This window comes from Pimephales promelas, chromosome 11, assembly GCF_988280905.1.
Source record: "Pimephales promelas chromosome 11, fPimPro1.hap1.1, whole genome shotgun sequence".
Taxonomy (NCBI): Eukaryota; Metazoa; Chordata; class Actinopteri; order Cypriniformes; family Leuciscidae; genus Pimephales; species Pimephales promelas.
In genome coordinates, this window is record NC_142779.1 from 10,374,419 (window position 1) to 10,392,171 (window position 17,753).

General features: G+C 37.1%; 2 long non-coding RNA genes across 2 annotated transcripts in view; one reads left to right on the forward strand and one right to left on the reverse strand.

The window, feature by feature from the left end:
- LOC120479514 (uncharacterized) overlaps nt 1-17,753 on the forward strand; it is a 39,097-nt gene that overhangs the window by 2,673 nt on the left and 18,671 nt on the right. The window lies entirely within an intron of this gene.
- The window catches only part of LOC120479515 (uncharacterized), a 50,351-nt gene continuing 45,115 nt past the window's right edge, over nt 12,518-17,753 (reverse strand). The window contains exon 7 of the long non-coding RNA XR_016145508.1: nt 12,518-13,164. This is a non-coding gene — a long non-coding RNA (uncharacterized LOC120479515). The remainder of the gene's footprint in view (nt 13,165-17,753) is intronic.

Here is a 17,753-nt window from a genome sequence, read left to right on the forward strand (position 1 = left end):
AACATAAATCGAACACACACCTCCTATTAAACATATTAAAACTCACACAAAGATTATACATTTGATTCGATTGGTAACGAAATTTATTATATGATCTAGATCATTTTCTATTGTAGGCCGATGAGATCCTAAATAAGAACGATGATGTTGCCATCTATGCAAGTGCGTTTCTTCAAATGCGGGCTTGGACGCGTAACGGATTGATGTATGCAACACACTCGACTATTTTTGGCTGTTCCTGTACACTTAGTACGTCTTGACTTGAAACTATTAGAAATGTGTCTGGTTTATTGGTGCACAACTTAATGTGACTGTGTTCTCCCATGAGACTGTGTCGTGCGCGCGTCTTCTGAACGGTGGCATCGGTTGTCTCTCTGATTAGAGACAGTTGCGCCAGTCTCTCAACTCAAGAATGCAGAGATATATGGCTAATGAAAGATTAGCTCAAAATAATATCAAGCATATTTCGTTATGAAAATAGCAGAAATGATACAAGATAAAATAATGAGCAGTGAGCACGGAAGCGGAGAAAAGTTTTTAATCATATTAAAATCCTCTGAATGTAAATTATAATTACTGGAGCAGAAGTGAAATAAATAGCAAGGCAGCTAATCTTTAGATGAGAAAAAAACAACAACAAAAAGTCGAAACAAGTCAATTCAATGCTGGCATTTCTCTTGATATTGGACAGTATTTAAGTCATATAATTTGTCAATTATAGTTTTCTAAAGATAAATGATATAAAATGAATAGAAAAGTAGGCTATTTGAGGAATCTCACTGTTTGGGCTGTGTGCGTGCAAAAACAAAGCTTTTTTTAAACATTGTGGTATGAAGTGTGGTAGTTTAATATTTAATACACCTGATATCAGTAATAATATTTTTGTTATGATGTGTTAGAAGTATGAGGTCCCTAAGCATATGCTTATACTGTAACATTACTGTGATTATAAAACGATCAGAAAGTTGTGCAGATACATTCTGTGATATACAATGGATTACATGACTGAATTTATATATATCAGCTGAATGCATATATTCATGTTTCATGAAGTGAAGAGGTAAGACAGAGGCTGGATGGTGTGATTCTATACCTTATGTGAAGGTGTATCAAGCTATTTTTCCAAATGCATTGAATTCAATTATAGCTTGTGCTTGATGAAATTACCATGGCATTTTGAAAGTAATAATATATGCATTTTCTATAACTATAATAAAGTATTCTTGCCTGTTTAAGTTAAAAAAAAGCTGTATTTAGAATTATTGTAAAAATTACATGGCAATTGTTTGCATTTTGGTTAGATGTGTGTACAAACGTTTACATATTGTTGGCTCTCGGCACATGACTACGATTTAACAGACTTTCAGATTAAGGAAACGCCCGTAAAAATGGTGATCTTTTTCTATGATAGAACATTTACAATGTGATTGAGGTTATTTGCACTTTACTACTGCCTCGTATTGCACAGAATAATCACAGATTAAGCATATATACCATTTAAATGAATATTCATCGAATTTAATTGGTATAGTTTTTTAACTTACACATCTCTGTCTTGGAATATATGATATAAAAATGACTGGAAAATATATTTAATAAAATAGTAAACTAATAGTGTAATCAGTAAGATATATTAAATGGAGTTTTAACAGAACTGGACCTTTGAAAAGTGCTTGTTGGTTGAGGCTGAGAGAGGAGGCTTCTTTCTTTTTTCTTCAGTTTGAATACAACTGTTTTAGAATAATATGAACACATGTTCGTATTACTTGCCTCAGCTTTTCCATGTTTCACACTTCTCCAGTTCAGCATTGGTTTCTATCAACACCAAGGTCACTGAAAGAAAGGTCTGATGGCTGTTTTGCACTTAGACAATATAGGTGCAAAACAGGATGTGCAAGTATATGCATTTCTTGTGTGTTATGGCAATGGCATTAACCTTGTATCACTTACTACTACCTGGTTGTTAATTAATATAAGAAATATAAATGAAAATAAAAGAGAGACAAGAGCACAATAAAGCAATCAGGGGCAATAAAGCATATGAGACTATAATAATGAAAAGCTTACTTTTTCATAAAAATAAATAAAAAACTGTTTGTTTTACTTTTAAACATTCTCAATGTGCATATTTGTATTTTATTTTACATGACTTCAGCAAGAAGAAGAAAATAAAACACTGGTTGGATAGTTATCTCTCAGAAAATAATTTAGGGTTAAAAAAAATTAAATTTAACACTATTTGTTTATTAAAGCCACCTCAGTTTCTGAATACTGTTAAAACTGTTGAACTGTTAAAAATATATGCCAATGTTACAGTAAAGTGTGTCAGAATAGGCACACTTAGTTAAATCATTTAAATATCTCTGATTACATTGCATGAAAGACAACTATCAAGTATAATGAAAAATGTCTGATAAAATGTCTATTTTTAGACATAACATTATCTGCAACACACATATTTATTCTTAAAAAAATATTAAATGGAAAACACCTACTATTTTACACCTACTAAATATACATTATATATTTAAAAAATAATACATCCAGCCTGTCTAAATATACAAAACATACAAGCCTACTTCAGTGTTTGCATTTGCTTATAATAATATTAATCAGGTATTGTTTTTACAAGTATGTCTTTTGGCTGCAGGTGTGTGTGTGGTCCTAGTAAACTGTACGTTTTGGGTTGTGTGTTATGTCCCCACAAGTACAGTAATACCAGGCATTTCTGACCTTGTGGGGAAATATTAATTGGTCCCCTTGAGGAAAACTGCATATGTGTGTGTGTGTGTGTGTGTGTGTGGATGTGCTGGAGAAGCGTCTCCTTGGGGACAGTGGAATTACTGTCAACTGATTACTATTTGCAACATTACCATCAGTCCAGGCCACCCACAGACTCATGCACATACATATCAAATACACAGAGCTGATGGATGGCTACATGTGTCAATTCCAAAGGAGAAAGTCAGTCCGTAATGTTTCAGTCACTTACAGTTATAATTTTCCCCAAACTAGACCTAACTTGAACCTTGCCTGTAATCATAGATGTGATCACAACTTGACAAAATATTTTCTTGTGTAAAGGTTTTATCTTTATTAGTGGTTTTATTTATTTTTTCATTTAAAATTGTAATTGTTTTTAATCTGAAAATGTAAAATCTTAAGACTATTTTCACAAACCTGTATAGACAAACTAAATACATAGCCTTAGTCTTTTTAATCTCCATAATAAAGCAAAACTAGTAGGTATCAAAACAACAAATATTATTTCTCATGCCATTTATACGCCAAAAATAGTTTTTGTGTGTATACACTGGTGTGTAATACGCACGCACCCTCAAAGGGGTTTCAGTGTGTAGCATATGCATGCAAAAAACACTTTTGGTGTATAAATGGCATGAGAAATAGCATTTGTGGTTTAGATACTGTGTTGGATATACGTAATGTCTTGTTAAATCGTTTATATTGTTAATGGGATAAATGTTACCATGGTTTTAGGTAACTGTTAATTTAATCTATGTGCTAAAATTAAGACATTTGTTAGTGGTTGATACACAGACTGTGTTACTATACTGCCCTCTTTGTTAGTTATTTTGCAAGCACAACCTGAAAAATAAAAAAAACCCCACTGATTTCACTGATGATTTCTATTTTGTTTTGTATTTGAGATCAAATATAGAAAAACTGTTCCATGACAAAAATGCACGAATAAATGTCAAACGTTGGTGCCATATTTAATAAAATGCCTTTTTTGCTCCATTTTGATCAGATGACAACTTAATCCAACCAATTCAAACTTTTAAAGGATTAGTTTACTTTTAAAAAAAAAACCTTTTGCTGATAATTTACTCACCCCCATGTCATCCAAGATGTCCATGTCTTTCTTTCTTTAGTCGAAAAGAAATTAAGGTTTTTTAAGAAACCATTCCAGGGTTTTTCTCCATAATGGACTTCAATGGACCCCAACCGTTTCAAGGTCCAAATGGTAGTTTCAGTGAAGCTTCAAAGGGCTTTAAACGATACCAGGCGATGAATAAGGGTCTTATCTAGCGAAACGATCGGCCATTTCAAAAATAAATAAAAAAGTTTAAGTTTTATAAGCACAAATGCTCGCCTTGCTCTGTTCTGTGATGCGCGTGTTCCTGACTCTCCTGTTCAAACTCATTCATCAAAATGAACGAATCTTTTTGAGTCATTTGGTTCATTCAACGAACGAAATGAAACGAAATGATTTGGAAAAAAAGATTTGTCTTGGATGACATTGGGGTGAGTAATTTATCAGCAAAAGTTTTTTTTAAAAGTGAACTAATCCTTTAATATCATAAAGAGGAAGGCAGCTACATTGTTCATTGTACAATGCAGTCATGCATTACTAAGCACCAGAGGTGGGGGACTCGAGTCACATGACTTGACTCGAGTCTGACTCGAGTCACAATTTTCAGGACTTGTGACTTGCTTGATTAAAGTACAAAAATGACTTGACTTGACTTTGACTTGAGAACAAGTTACTTGAGACTTGACTTGACTTGAAGTGGAAGACTCGACAATGACTTGAACATATAATAAACAAACAGCAATACAGTTAATCAGGGCCGGCCCGAGGCATAAGCGAACTAAGCGGCTGCTTGGGGCCCCCTGGCCACCAGGGGGCCCCCTAATCGAGGTTATTTTTTATTTTTATTTTTTTAGATGACTTAAACAAGTGACATAAATCAATGAATGAATGAATATGACTGAATGAATAGTTCAAGACAACAAAATTCTGATTTAATGGTCAATATACCTGCCTACAAGTTACAACTGCTGCTCTGTCTGCCAGCGTTTAAGAAGTCATACGCATCTTCTAGACACCTCGCGCGTGCATAGACAATTCGTGCGCAACTGCGCCTAGTCACGGTATCGGTTTAAGTTGGAGAAAATAGCCCGCAGGAGAACTTATCCTTCAAGGTGTAAGGGTAGCAGTTTGAATAAATAATAAACATAGCAGTTTGAACTCTTCTCCACTTTATTATACCACACATCAGATCTCCAAACACCCGCGACACTCCAGTAGCCTAGCAAGTGCGCACGACCCATCTACGGCAAGCCCCGAGGGGAAAAATACATTGCATACACACATACAACGAGCGCCTGAACATCATAACCGGTATTATAGTAACAGACTGTGTTGATTATGTCATGTACTATATAACAAAGTCTGTTACAATAATAAAAATAACAATAATAAAGATTTTGAGGATAGTTACTCTGTATTGAGACAGTTGAGAAATAGGCTAGTAATATTTTTAGTTTTCAACAATAGCTGAGACCCAGAAAGTTTTTTTTTTTTAATTTAGTTTTTTTTCATGTCATCACATTGTTTAGAGCATAATAAACAAATGGTAAAAAAAAAAAAAAACCTTTTTGAAAAATTATATTTTATTCATATGTAATACTTTGTCCTCTGTAGTGGACACCAGGACTCAGTTGTTAAAATTAAATGACATACAATGTGTAGGCAAAAACAATGGGATTTTTTTTCCAATCACCAATACATTTTGGGGTTTCAGGATTTTTTTGAACAAAAATTTGTATAAAGATGATTATCAACTATGTTATGAAAGATATAATGGAATTAATTGATACACCAATTTACTTTATGCAATATATGGGTAAAATTGGCATAAATTAATATTCCCATTCAATGCAAAGTATCTATACACTGTATCTAATTTGCACATTAATGTGTTCTTGGAGCAACATTTAATGAGGAAAGAAGTGTAAGCATTGGCGTAATAATAAGCAACATTTTAATAATAATATCTAATATGTCATAAGAATATTGACGTATAATTTATTTACATATTCACTTGTTATGTCTCCCAGAATGCCTGATAAACATGATTTATGTCCTGATGTTCTCTACAGTGGACATGAATGAAATCAATGCCCTGTAACGCAAAGTCATTTTTTTCATTTGAAACCCCATAACATTTTCATGAGATGTTGGTTGATGAAATACAATTTGAAAAGTAGTTAGATTTAAATTATAATTACAATATATTACCATATTTCAATAAGAGTGCTACATTTGATCACTAAATTAATGTTAGACATTTTTAAAGACCAAGGAGAAGTTGTTTTCATGGTGAAACCTCCAAACATTTGGTATCTCTGTATTGCCCTGAATGTGCTCTTTACAGGACATCCAGAAAAAAAAAGTGTGCCATGCATGGTGTCAGAGAAATACACTAAAATATAATGTCCACTACAGTGGACAAAAGTCTATTCCTGGGTCCCAGGAGGATAGGCCAAAGTATCATTGCTCTTACGTTTCTAATTTCTCAGTTTTGTCATAATTTTAGCAAATAATTTATTGTATAGCCTATGTTTTGAGACAGTTTTAAGACTGTTTTCAAACTTTTTTATTTAAGTAGGCATCAATTTTTTTATTAATACATAACCTCAGTGTATTCATTTATAATGTATCATTTTTGCGTGACATTTATGTCAATAATCGTCAAACACAGGTGACTCCGCGTCGTGGGAGGGGCCCCCAAATCAAATTCTGCTTAGGGCCCCCAAAAGGCTCGGGCCGGCGCTGCAGTTAATTAAAATATATATTATGACGTCAGCATCAATATATCGGCATCTGTGCCTTTACGCTGCTCAATTCAAACCGCGCCAAACGGAAGTTCCGGGAGTCTCACGCATATTGATAGCGTCTCCCTGATGCCCGCAAATGAGTTAAAATCTCCCGGAATCTAGAGCGAGATACTGCGCGTATAACATACATAGCGTGTGGCGTGTGCACGGCAGAGATATGGGAAGCCAAACAAACCAAAAGTGGGACGAGACAGCGGGGCTTTACAGAGCTCGTGCCGCGCAGACATGTCATCTGCACGGTTCAATGATCCGAGCCGCGCAGCCGATTCGTCAGCGCAGCGCGGACGTGTTTCCTAGCGACACTCAATAGTCAGCGCTGCACTGACCAATTTAAAGCAACGCAAACCATATGCTACATAGGCTACTACATGCAAATAAATGTACAATAAAGAAACCCCTCCTTCCTTACAAAGAATTGTTCTCTACTGAAGTTTAGGAGTTAATTATGGAGAATTCCATAATTAAAACAATCATTTGTTAATATTTATGTCAATTTAATATATAATATACATAATATTATTTAATATGTAATATTTATTAAATATAAAATATGTTAATATAACATATTACCATTTTTATTTTGTATTTATTTTAAACATATTGTAAATATGTTAATATAACATATATTAACCCCCCCCCCCCCCCAACATTACATTCATTGAGATATACCTCCCTGAAATGAATTCTTGTAGGTTGGGATGTCTGTATATGCAGCATAGATATATACACGGCTGTGCAGCTGCAAATGCGTTTTACATATAGGTTTCAGTAAATCGAGGAAAAGGAGTTTCCGAAGACATTTGTTGGCTATGATAAGAAAAACTACTGAATTAAAAAAAAAAAAAATTGCATTTTATATTCTCATACATTTCATACATTTTATATTTTACATTTATATAAGATATAAGATATTACATTTTAGATTTCATACATTTTAGACCGTTTCAATTAAATTGAATTAGACAGATTGGATTATACATCTTAGAATCGATACATCTTAGACTCTGAACGTTTTGTGTAAACAACACAATTTATTTTATTTTCAGATATTAATGTAGCACAGATATCCATATGATTAATATAGCAAATGTAAGATACATAATATATGTATAAAAGTTCATCTTTTCTGTGCAAAAATAAATATGTATCGAAAAAATTTACCTCTATTTATTTTAGTAGTGTGACTTGACTTTACTTGAAACTTATCAGGACTTGACTTGACTTGCTTAGGGTGAACCCTTGACTTGACTTGACTTGCTTGATTTATCTGAACTGCGACTTGAGACTTGACTCGAGACTTGATGGTTAAGACTTGAGACTTGCTTGGACTTGACCATGTGTGACTTGTCCCCACCTCTGCTAAGCACAGTAGCACAAATACTGTGCAGGACAGCAACAACTTTGCCATCATAATTCATGAGTGTATACATGACAGCTGAAGCAGACGTTTGGACAAGTGTCCTCAGCAGTTACGCATTAAAGAAGACTTTACACCCACAGGTCAGGACAGATAAAAGGCTTGATGGTTGGAAGATGGTGTCTTCAAGAAAGAAGTGTCTGTATATGCTATAGATGATGAAGAGAGAGTGAACAGCTGGTCTTACACATAATATTCTTTAATTACCCCATTAGAAAGTATTTGAATGGTCCCTGTGTTCACAATATTCTGTTGACAATAAGTAACTTATATGTCAACTAACTAAGCAGATATTAAGTCTACTCTAACTCTTTATTGTTATGATCCACCAACAGACATTCTACTGACTTTAAGTAACTTAGTAAGTACATGTAAAGTAAACCTATTCTAACCCTATTACTCTAGTGAGAGTTAGTAGACATAACGTGTAACGTTACTTATAGTCAACAGAATGTGTCAAAGGGACAGTCAAAATAAAGTGAAACCATTTTGATTATTTAACATAATTGTAATAATTTTGTGATCCTCCACTAAGAGAGGCATTTGAGAAAGTTATGAAAAAGAGCAACAAATGTCTAATTTGATTATGACAAGTAAAGATTTAATCATTCCTGTACCCCACTCACGTAAAATTATTTATTTTATCTATATAATTTGTCTCCCTGTTTGAAAAATTCATACATGATTCATTAAAAGGACAATACACCAAAAAAAAAATTAATAATAATAAAGTAAAAATCTGTCAAAATTTTACTCACCCATGCATGTAAACTTTATTTCTTCTACTGAACACAAAATATGAAATTTTGTAGAATATTGGTAACCAAACAGTCGCTGAAAAAATACTATGGAAGTCAATGGGTCCCATCAACAAAACATTTTTCTTTTTTTATGTTCAGCCGAAGAAAGAAATTCATTCAAGTTTGGAACAACTTGAGGGTGGGTAAATTATGACGTTTTTTCATTTTTGGGTGAACGAGGTCTTCACGATATAGCCTGTGGAGTTATTTATGTTCTTGTATGAAGCTATGACCAAGTATCAACTACAAGCATATAAAAAATGAAAGGAGAGCATTTGGATATTTATTGTTGCCTAGCATGCTTATGGCTTCCTGCAGACCCCTGCCTGAGCCTCACCTTAGGGAGAGGGGAACGAGGGTCATGATTCTGGTCTGCCGAACAGCCGTGGCCCACGCTGATATAGAGACACTACGCCAAAGCCATATTTACATCAACTGCAGTAATATTATCAATAAAAGCAGAAAGAAAGGCACCTTGCAGTAACTCAGTTCAGACAAGTGTCTAAGCAGCTGTTTAGAGGCTTCCAGGCATCCTGTGAAGAATGGGGGAAGGTTTGGTCCCCACTAGAGGAGATGTACAGTTACAGCACAAAGTTCAGAAGCCATAGGCTAAAGGGATAGTTCACCCAAAAATATAAATTCAGTCATCCGTTACGCACTCAAAAACTGTACTTCAGTGACTTTTTTGTTCTTGTAGAACATAAAATTGGTCAACACAATGAAACTCAGTGGGGTCCAGTCTTGTTTTAAACCCCATTGACTTTTATTGTATGGACAAAAACAGTTAGAATGTTCCTTAAAATATCTTATTTTTTCCAAGGATGCACTGAACAACACAAGGGTGAGTAAATGATGAACGCATTTTCATTTTTTGGTGATCTATCCCTTTAACTGTATTTAGCTTTCACACTTGTGTGGATACTAAATACAAAACATCAATATTGACCTCCAGAGACACTATGGCTTTGATTGCAGTGCCTGTAGTAAGTTACACCTCACAGAACCGTTGAGTCGGCAGATTACAAGCTATAACCAATACTGGTATCGGCATGTCTGTATTTGTTGCGATAACCTCACAGTCACGATGAGGTTGACCTCTAATGTGATACGAATATATCAAATGGATGCCCAATGCTTCCTGATTAAGTTCTGAGAGGAACTTTAATATTCAAAGAGGGAAGTGAGTGGTACTGGGTAAATTTTAGGGCCTCTAATGGCCAATAAAGCTGGATGTTCCTCTCCCACCACTGCAGTAAAACACGAAGGTGAAATTATTGAGAGTTAGAACATTCTTGCGTCTTTTAGAGGGTCAAAGGGGTTCAGAGTCAACATGCCTATATTACACGTCTTCATCTTCACTTTTCGGGAAAAAAAAGTATGCAGACAGAGTGCAGGCCTGCACATTAAAACAATATATATACACCCAGCCGTGTATGTGGGACTGTGGCTTTCCCAGCTGACCTCTCGGTTACAGGCCAGATGCTTTCTGCATTCGTCCTGTTCTCCAGTTCCATCCTGATATTTCCTCTCCCTGTGTTTGAATAATAATCCTTAAGCGACCAGAAAATTAGCATTCGCTTTCCATCAAATGACTTCCACAGTTCCCTTTATAAAAATGCACAGTCTAACTTTAGCAACACTTCAACGGTATGAGAGCGGGAGGGGAGGGGAGGGTGGCGGGCGTTAGGTTCATTAACGTTCCTCTGAGCGAGAGGGATAACTGTCCCTCTAATGGTTTCCTTGGATGCCATATGTCCTTCACGTCAGCTAAGATTCTACAGTTACAGTTCAGGTTAGTGTGAAAGACAGACAAGTTTATAATAAGAGGCCTTGGGGCTTTTTAAGCAGATCTCACCAGCTTGCATTACCATCAATAAATTCAACCCTGCAATAGTGCTGACATAAATTAGGGGCCTTGGTCTCCTGTAACTGTACTTCCAAAGGTGTCATTGTTCAGAGGCGCATTAGCAACCTTCTGCACAGCCTTGCAGTTCCGCAATTAAACAGCCACTTCTTCAACAAATGGCTCCTCTTCTTGGGTCACTGATAGCGAAAGGCCCTTAAACTTTATATTCCCTGATGGAGCGGAAAAGCAAACACAACATTGGAGTTAGACGCTTTGGCAAACTCATTAATGCTCGGTTCTTTTCAAGGGGCGTAAGAGTGTTTATTGCAGTTGTGGGCATTTGTAGCATCAAGGGTGTTATTTGCGTGGCCTGGTGCTGTTTTCGTGAGCGTGTAAATGCCTATTACAAGGGTACTAATTGGTGCTTTATATAAAACAACATTAATATGCCTAACATTTATTTTCCGTGAGATTACATCTTCAAAATAGGAGTTTGATTGCAGCAAGATAGGACTACCAATTATGTAAATATGTAAAAAAAAAAAAAAAAAAAAAAAAAAAACCTGAACCGATAGTGTCAGTACCATCAATTATACAATATATTTTTAGACTCGAGCTGAGCCATTATCAAAAAATAATAATAATAATACCAGATCAACGTTAAATTACAGCCAACAATAATTTAAACAACAATAATGCACATTTATTAGGGCCCAAGCATCGATGGTGAGGACCCTATTGTTTTTGCTCTGTTTATAATTATTTTTCTTCATCTCTTAAAATAATCACTTTTTAGAGGGCCTAAACATGCTCGAAAACTCATGAAACTTTGCACACGCTTCAGAAGTGGTGAAAATTTTCGTGTGATATGGTTTTCAAAATTGGGTGGGGCAAATTCTTTAAATTATTGCCCCCACATTTTGCCCCGGCTCTACGCACCATGTAGCCTACAGGTATGAAATTTGGTACATACATGTAATGACCTAATCCCTAATCCCAGGAAGTCAGCTATTTTATAACTTCCTCCTAGATTTTGTGAATTTTTCGTAATTTCCTGATGTTGTAATTTAACTTCTCCTCCTACAGTTTTGATCTGATCCTCTTCAAATTTAGTGAGTGTAATCTTAAGGCCTTTGTGACGTTAAATTGCGAAGATCTTGAGTTTTCGTCGAAGGATGTGCCCTTGGCGGCCTGACAAATGTACACCCAATTTCAGCCTTTTGGTGATTTGTGCATGAATGTCATATATGTCAATATTGCTTGCAGTTCCGATGTTGCTTGGCAACCACAGACAGCCTGCAGTAACTGAGGCATACAATGTCCGATCTGCCCCAAACTTCACATGTTTGAGTCCTGTCCTGAACACATGACCATGCTCATATTTGGTTATAGCAATAGCGCCACCTGCTGGTAGCAGGAAGTGTGCAAATACAAATCCTTTGACATAGTCCTCCTATATTTATTATCATTACAGCTCTGTCTTCCTAAAACCGCCGGGTGGCAGCGGCACGGGTGCGAGGGCCCTTTTCATCGCTGCTTGCAGCTTTAATTATTGTTGTTGTTGTTTTTAAATAAAGAATTGAGCAGTAAATAGTGGTTTCTTTGAAGTGTCCTTTCTGGAAATAAGCACTTAAAGTGCTTTTGGATCAGCAGATTTGTAGTTTTTGTCCGGTCTAATCTAGTCACTAATTCAATCATTCAGGACTGCTTGGAACAGGAAAGGAAGACATTGACTTAGTTGAGAAAAGCCTACATGGAGGGTTATGCATGTCAATACTAATTTAATGAAGACATGCCTTCACCTGTTTTTCACCTTTTAAATTCGCCACAGCTTTCAATGCTGCATTTATTAAAGACAGGATCTGTTTTGTTTCCTTGATTTGCACATTTTAAAAAGACAACATTTTGCAAGACTCTCTGCATACAGAGGGGCTTGTTCTGTCAGGGCTTGTTCTGTGAGCTGCGAAAGGTCTCGGTGCAGGTTAGACAGAGTGAGAACCGGCCTTTGAGTGAGGCCTCCAAGAGAAAAAAAAAAACACCCGCTCCTCATGCTTTCGTCAAAAGTGGAGAGGAGGCTGGCCCCTTGCCCAGCAAAAAGCTCAAGCGACTCGCTCCATCAGGTTATCAGAGGCAGCCGCCACACCAAACATCCCAGCACCGGGCACAGGAAGTACCAGATGGTAGAGGGTGGGAAGGCGAGTAACACAGAGCCGATCACAGAAAAGGTCAGGAAGTGAATGAAGGAACAGGAAATGACACAGGATCTTCTTTTCGAGCATCTGTATTTTTTTCAGTGGCTGCAACCGAAGCTTTGCGGCCTTTTCCACTGAGTGACAGGCAAGTGGAGGAAAGCTGACAATGTTGAAGTATGAATTTCACCATTTGTGTTGTTTTACAAAACACTAAGTCAGATCAGTCTCTCCTGATTGGCAAGAGGGGCTTGTCCTGCAGTCGACCTGGCGGGAGAATAGGGGGGGTTTATTGGCGAGTCAAGTTCAATTCATGAAAGCTGTTCAACTCATTCCAAAAACATGTATTGGGATGAAGTTGTACACTCTATGACACATAATACTCACGATCGCATCTTACAACTACCACACGTAGAAAGCCTGAATAATGCAAATTTATCACAAAACGATTCTTTTACGTAGTAAGCATCTAATATAGGAACAGACAAGCAGTGCGAATGTCATTGCAATGTACATTTCACATGAACGGAGAGCAAAGGGAAAAGTGATAGAGAGCTAAAGCGATGTTCTGTGTCTGGTCTTGATCCTGGCCTAAAGGAGTTCCTCCTCCTGCCCTCTCTCTGAGAAGGCTAAAGAGCTCAGAGCTGTTGTGACATCTCAGTGATTGATAGGTAAAATGAGACCCATCCTGTAATAAAAGCAAACTCCATGCAACAAAAGGCAGGATTTTAAAATCCTAAGTCAATACAGAACATTGATCCCACTAGAGGGACACCAAAGGAAAAAGAGGATAAACCCTGGAAAAAAAAAAAAAAATCTGTCACGAAAGAAAGAATGAAGTATTACGTGAAAAGTCGGTTTATGGGAGTTGGTCATCTGGATAATAGACGGGCACGGCAGAATCACGCTGACCAGATATTCTATAACCGTTGGACTATAAAATCCAGGTCTGGAATCAATCTGCAATTTATAGCCGCCCTATTTCTGCTCTCTGTTGTTTTATCAGTGAAAGGATGATACATTTTTGAGCTCTACCTGCTCACATTCACTTTACCAGAGTGCTGAAATGCTACAGCGGTAATAAATAGCAGTTGTAGCTTTAGGGCCTGTCATCAGCATTCAGTCTGGTCTCTAGGAGTTCACTGGATCAAAAATAGTTTTGACCACCACCACAAAAAAAAAAAAAAAAAAACAAGTTAGATTTTACCCATCCATCCATCTTTTACACAGCGTGCATATCTACTTCACATGCACAGGAACCGGTGGCCATTATCGTCACATTCTTTCTCTGACTGTCTCGGCCTGTGAATTGTGAATCGCGTCTCGACGACTCAGTTAAACAAGTATGGCAACACCTACATGGCTTTAGAATCTATGTAACAGCAACCTGTGATCACTGAAGCAGACCTGCTCATGGTTGTGGTTTTTAACCGCAGAATCACAAAAGCACACACACAGATATTATTGTTCCTTAATCACTCGTGCGGTTTGCTTAATTAAAGCTGAACTGTGGGAATGTCCCTTCTGCTTGGCTGGTCTCTGTCTTTTATCAACCTGTTCAGAAAAATTATGCCTCTTCCCTACCTAGTCTTTAATAGCACTTTAAAAAATAAATTGGAGATGAAGATCAGAAAATATATCATGTTTTCAGAAACAGCCTGATGTCCTCACGACTTTTTACCATATAGACTGAGTTAGCACTTTTCATTCTAGTAACTATAAGTAATTTTGGAACTACAGTACACTCTATGATGTGCATTTACGAAGCACAGCTTCCAGAATTTTCACGAATTCAATGCTGGATTCAACAAGAAACTGTTACTAAAACATGAAGCAGTTTCAACTTTTAAACCAGAGAAAGCAGTTGTTGGACCACAATTTTAAATGTATTTGCATGTATAATGTTTTAGTTATCAAATGCCAGTGCTGGCTTTATAGCCACTTAGTTATGCTATTTCGTGTCCATGACAAACGCGTAAAAACATTTTGGACCTGAATTTGTTTATGTACTAATTTTGTAAATGTATTTTTCATGTATATATACTTCATGATGTTATTTTTTCGATTTGATCAAGAACGTAAACCAGTGCCAACGCTGTTTGTGTATATAGCCAGTCAGTTCGATGCTATTGTGTAAAACCAGTCCGTTCGCATCCTTTAGTCACATAGAACGCTATATGACAAAACGGCGCTATACTATGCACATGGCACCCTTTATCGTTAATATAACACGTGAACCCAAGGTGTCATAAATCCTTTAGCGTAATATGAGACTACCCTACCCTAACCCACACCTAAACCTACCCATCACAGCGCGTTATATTAACGATAACAGGTGCCATGTGCGTAGTATATCGTTTTGTCATATAGCGTTCTATCTGACGCTAATGGATGAGAATGTGTTGGTAAAACAAATGTGTATAAAGTTCAAAAACAAATAACTGTTAGGCAAATTACCATTCAGAAATGTTTGTAAGAGCTATGTTTGGTGAGGTTCTGCTTGCCTCTCTTCATCGCCACTTTCTGGGTCTGATTCTGGCTCATGCTGATCTGCAGTATGGACACCATTATGTACATTTGACAGGAACACATATGCAACTTTCGCCCATAAATGTAATGGGCGTGAAGTATCCGTGCACTACAGTTTAGCCAATCACAACACACCGGCCCAAACCAAGCAATCTGAGCCCATTGCCTGTTTCTGAGGGAGTGGTTTCATAGAATCAGGATGTAAACCGGTCGTTCAAATGACAGAGAAAGTGGCTTACAATAAAGGTGAAATTTATGAAAAATAAGACTTTTAAAAAAAGAAAAACCACGAATACATGTTATATTGCACCCCATAAACACAAACACGCAAAGAAAAAAAAGCAGTAAACCACCCCTTTAACAGTCTACTAATACTCTAATGAGAGTTAGTTGACATGCAAATTAATAAGTTAGTTGACATAGTTGTGAAGTTACTTACTCTTAGAAGAAATGGTTCTATTTAGAACCAGAAATGGTTCCATCCCCCACTTCATATATGGAACTCCAAAATGGTTCTATATAGAACCATTATTTTGGTAAAAGGTTCTATTGGCCAAGTTTGGAACCCCAGAGTTCTAAATAGAACCCAGAGGAACCCTTTTATTAAGAGTGTATAGAACCTTTTAGGGGTTCCAAATAAGTAGCGCTGATAGAACCTTTTAAAGTTCTATATAGAAACTTTTCTTCTAAGAGTGTTAGTAGAATGTCTAAAGAGGACTGTTGAGATAAACTGTAATCCATACTACTCAACAAAAGTAAAATAGAATATGAATTAAGGCTCACAGTATTCAGCTCATCTCGATGTTCGAATGATGAAAACATTTTTCCACTGCAGCTACACTCTCAATCTCTGTTTGGTCCCCCTCTCTCGTTTTACCATTGCTGATCTAGTTCATTCAACACAAGGGTCAACCTACAGCTTTGTCTGGCGGTAAATGTTATCTTATCAGCTCATGTTCAGTTTGAGTGACCAACTCAGTGGGTGAACTGAAGTATTTGTAAAGTGATCAGAGCAACAGAGTTCTAGTTGACAGAGATAACAGGCCATCTGCTGCTCATCCAATGTCATCTAACACTTTGACACTACCTGTTTCATCCACAACAAAGAACAGCTTAACAAGGTATCAAACATGCCTGGCTCAGACAGGTGTGATGACTCCACGTGTTGCACGCATCAGTAAATATTAGTTCACTTTTCTCAACTGAAGGACATTTCTCAAAAATATAACCTCTATAGAGTCTATACTACATTAAAAATGAAAGTGTATGGCTGATAAATGTGTGATGAGTAAAATGAGTACATCTCTGGTTCTCTAAGAACCACTTTTTTAAGTGAGTTTTGAAGGTGTCGAATGTAGGACACACTCGTTTCGAAAGGGCAATCTATTCCAAAATTTACCACCTATTGTTGATAATATATTTTGGCCAAAGGCGGTACGTCTAAATGGTTTCATACAGTCCCCTTTTACTGTAAAGGTTCTGTTACATCGTGACTGCAATCTTACTAATGTTGACTTAAATAAATGCATAAATCAGAAAATTGAAATATTCTCACACAGGTCTTAACTCACAGACCTTATTTCACAATGCCTCTGTCTCTTTATAGCAGCTTGACCTGCTGGCCAGCATCTGTTCAAGCCCTGTGAGGCTGGTGCTACCGAAACACTTATTAAAGTGGACATTAACAAGGCGGTGTACCAGCCAAACTCCTTGTAACTTGGACGAGCAAGGTGTCGAGATCATTAATTTTAACAAGGAGAGCCGATGATAATCTCATTGGAGCTCTTATTTTACTGACATCGCTGTCCTGGGCTGGGCCCATATGACTGGGATACAAGGATAAATCCCTCAGCTTATCAAGGCAACACAGCTTTTACTCATTACGTATGAGTATTAGTTTAAGCTCCATTACAGAACGCAGAATCCCAAACTCCTGAAAGTGGCTGTCATTGGAATTTTAATTGACTAACATGAAGGAGGTTGTAATTTTTCCCCAACCCATCTATCTACCCCCCCCCCTCCTCCTCCTCCTCACCCCTCACCTTCCTCGTATCTCCCTTTTTGCTTCTATGGAACGATAAAATCGTCTGGATTTAAGTTATGGTACGTTTTTGAAGTGCTACAGGCGCCTGTAAATTTGGCGGGCACCTTTGGGAGCCACTGCAGCAGAGCTGGCTGTGCCACTATTTCATAGCCTGGATGATTCATGGCTCTCCGTGGCATTCCCACAGAGGCCCTGTAAATCTAAACTCATGCTGCCGTCATTGGGGAACAGGGGGCTGACGAGCAGAGGCCCAAGGGCCACTTCACATGGACTAACGCTTTCG